We start from the raw sequence: 4017 nt of genomic DNA, 5'->3' as shown, positions 1-4017 counted from the left end.
AAAAAACTAATAATTATATTATAAAGTTTTTATTTGATATACATTTAAAGAAACATTTATTAGATGAAATATTTAAAAACTATAATTTTTTTTAAAAGACATAGATAAATTTCAGTTTTTCTCTCATATACATAAGAAAAAACGATATATTTTTAAATCCAACTTGAAATAAAAAAAAATTATTACTGCAGATGGATTTGCAAATATATCAAATAAACTACAAAACAAATTAAAAACATTAAATGCTTAACACACTTTAAAGGTGTCGACAAGACTTTTCTAATGGTGTAGTTGATAAAATTATATACATAATTTTAATTATTATTAATTGATTAATATAATAAGGGTATAAAATGAAAAATAAAAAATGCAGGAAATATAAAAAAGGAAAAAGACAAACCACAAGGACCAAAATCATAATTCATTTTGATCATATTTGGTCTAAGTAGGTCATAATCGGTCTTAATTATTCTTAACATGTAATATTTGTTTTATATAAATCACATTTGGTCTTAATGGATCTTAATGATCATATTTAATTTAAGTATATCATAATTGATTTTATCTGCATTTAATGAATCTTGTTTAGTCTAATGGGTCATGTAATATGAATGAATGGTGTATGTCTACATAGTTTGTATACATGTATGAATTGTATGTTTATATATATATATATATATATATATATATATATATATGATTTATAGTGCATGGAAGAGTTCAAACAAAACCAAAGGGCTTTCGGCCTAGCGGTATCGTAACCCTTGACCTCTTAGGAGGTCAAGGGTTCAAACCTCACCAAAGGTGAGGATGGTGTGCGAGTTTATTTCTTGCATTTGCCGTATATAAATATTATATATACTTCAAAAAAAAAGAGTTCAAACAAGAACACATGTGATTTACGTAAATAGAAGAACACTTGTAAGCCTATCATTTTGTTTAAGTCACAGTTTTTGAAGGATCGAAAGAGTAGTAAAATATTAAATAATTATTTGCCCTTTTTAGGAATATCGAAGGCACATAGAGTTAAATGGGTAAAAAGATGCAAATCATATAATGAACATACATATCCAATTATTTTGGACGTGATCATCACTATTTTTCGATTTATCACAACATTATCACAACAAAGTCACATAAAAAAAAGTCTTCGATTTATTAAAGCATCATCACATCATTATCGACAATGGAAACATTGATATAAGAATTCTTCAATGATACTACCAACATTTTTGGGATAGATATAAATTTAAGATGAATATAAATTGTTAATAAATACTAATTTGTTTTTATTTATTCTACTTTTTATAATGGGTTAATTAATGTTTTGACCCAAATTATTTCTATCATTTTCATAAAATAAGGATGTTCTCGTTTGGAAACGTGCCTTATAGTGCATATAGTTATCCATAATGTAGAAGTATCATATGATCATTTATAGTGTATTGGTAAGTGTGTAAAAACATACACTTTAGCATCCAATTATGTCTTTATTTCATTACATTTTATAGTTTTCCCAATCCTATATGGAGTATTTTAGTCTTATTTTATGGTTTCACATTAATTGGAGCTATGATGCAGGAATATTACTGTTTTATGTATTTGATGAATACGTTGCTGCAGTACTAGACATTGGATATTGGCACACTGACTCAATTTCGTTGAAAATGTTGAAAAGTCAAATTTTGGAGAAAGACATCTTCTAGTACTAATAGTAGACGATTTATATGGAAGATGTCACTGCAAAGATATCTTAAACTTTTGTACTATATGGGGATAATCCTTTGAACATTGGTAACACTTTGAACAATTTCATTTTGTCATCAAGAACAAAAGTTCATCTAAACTTTGGATCCTTATTACTTTTTTATATCATTTTGCAAGTACTTTTAAGTGTTCTTAGTCACTGTCAGTTGCTACAACAACCTTTCCAGCTTTTTCTTTACTTTTCATGCAAAATTTACTTTTCACGTCATTTACAGTCAATCATTTCCATTTATGTCATTTACTTTTAAGCAATTACATTCAGTCATGCTACGCTAAATACCTTCGTAAGAGTGTAAGTGAAGGTTGTGAGATTACGCCAAATATTAGTTGATGTTTGCTTGTTAATAGCAATTTATTTCCCTATTCGCAAGTGGTATTGATATTTCATATGACAATCTTTGACAAATTGACACATGTTATTTTATTCAAATGAGTTCGACTTAGAATTAAGACAACACAAATATTTTTACTAATTGTGTTATGGAGACTATAAAGAGTCATCGTAATCTTATGGGTTGCAAAACTATATGGGTAAGAAAGGCAAGATCTGTACTAGTTTGGAATTGATGCATCACCAAGTGCACTTTCAACATATGATCTAATCCGCACTTCCTTGGAAGGCCGTTCAATCCAGTAGTGTTGTAAAGAGATATTTATAGAGCAATATTCATATACTTCGTTGCTGAAATCCAACCTGATCTTGCATATATATTATCTTTTAATTAATGTTACATTTCAGTAATTGGTTACCAACTCCCGCAAAGATATTTTTCTCTAAAGCTTTATTTCTTCCAAAAATCCTTTTTTGAAATCTCACTTTAAAGTTAACTTTTGTTACTCTTTGCATATTAAATCTATGTGGAACGATATTTGGTATTACTTACCATTATTACTTGCTTTGGATAATACTTGTAAGGCAGGTATACTTGCATGATTTACTTGTTATTATAGCCTTCCGAGGGTATAGATTCCTCCACACCAAGATTTTGGCGCCGCTACCGGGGATTTTTTTAGCAAAAAAGAGTTTTTCTTTAAGTTACTTTAAAATTTGATTTTTCTACCATCAAGTGTTCATTTTTAGTGGTTTATGTCAAGAATACCTCACGGGACTATTTTTGAGTTATATCCAGACATTGAAAGAACCTTTAGAAGGAGAAGAAGGATACAAAGAAATTTGTTGCCTATTCTAGCTACTCCTGAAATGGCTCAAGTCGGACCTGATCCAATACCCAATCCTGAGGAGGAGGTTATAACACTTGCAAATTCAAGGAGGGGTAGCATCATGGACTATATACTATTCCAATGTTAAATCAATTACATCCTGTAATACGTAGGCTCACTACTGATGGTGACCACTTTGAATTTAAGCCCGTCTTGTTTCATATGTTACAAACAAATGGTCAATATGTTGGATTTCCATATAAGGATCCTCATTTGCATCTTAGATCTTTTAGGAAGTCACTGACTCTTTCCATCTTAATGGAATTTCTGATGAAGCCTTAAGACTAGAGTTATTTCCTTTTTGATTAAGAAACAGAGCCAAAGTATGGTACAACTTTTTGCAACCAGACTCAGTCACCATACGGAATGTGAAGACTAAGAAGTTTTTTAAAAAATATTTTCCCTCAACCGAGAGTGCCAAGTTGAGAAATGAAATTTGTCTTTTTAGACAACTGGATGATGAAACATTTCCTGATGCTTAGGAGAGGTACAAGGAATTACTAAAGAAATGCCCACATCAAGGCATACTCTACTGCATACAAGTATAAACATTTTACAATGGTCTTGACACCACTGTTAAACAAATGTTAGATGCTACTGCAGGAGGAGCCTTTACTTCCAGTACCTATAATGATGGTTTTGATATTTTGGAGAAAATTTCTAACGACAATGGTCATTGGGAAAATCCTAGAGCAATAGTACCCAAAAAGACAATAGACATTCATGAAAAAGATCCTTATACTGCTCTTACAGCACAACTAACAACAATGACCAACTTGTTGAAATACTTGGCTGCCCGTGTTGCTAATACTGTTGCTACTGTAATTATTTCTAAAGCCTTGCCTTTCCAATGTATGTATTGTGGTCAAGGTCATACTTTTGACCAACGTAGCCTTAACTTTGAATTTGTGAATTTTGTGCAGAACAAACCCTGCCCAATTTTCAAACACCTATAGCTCCAGTTGGAAAAACCATTCTAATTTCTCTTGGAACAGTCCATGTCTAAACCCACTAGTTGTAAAAGAGCAA

The 4017-nt window shown here is 30.6% G+C and overlaps 1 non-coding gene across 1 annotated transcript; it reads right to left on the bottom strand.

Annotated features, from left to right (window-relative positions):
* Positions 1-3407: 3407 nt before the first annotated feature.
* Positions 3408-3514, bottom strand: LOC112503612. The gene has a single exon (XR_003068036.1). It is a non-coding gene; the product is annotated as a small nucleolar RNA R71 (small nucleolar RNA).
* Between the last annotated feature and the right edge of the window lie 503 nt (positions 3515-4017).

Source organism: Cynara cardunculus, unplaced genomic scaffold (assembly GCF_001531365.2).
Source record: "Cynara cardunculus var. scolymus isolate 2C unplaced genomic scaffold, CcrdV1 Un_Scaffold_3385, whole genome shotgun sequence".
Taxonomy (NCBI): domain Eukaryota; kingdom Viridiplantae; phylum Streptophyta; class Magnoliopsida; order Asterales; family Asteraceae; genus Cynara; species Cynara cardunculus.
The sequence above is the reverse complement of the archived record's forward strand: the minus strand, read 5'-3'. Positions and strand labels throughout refer to the sequence as shown.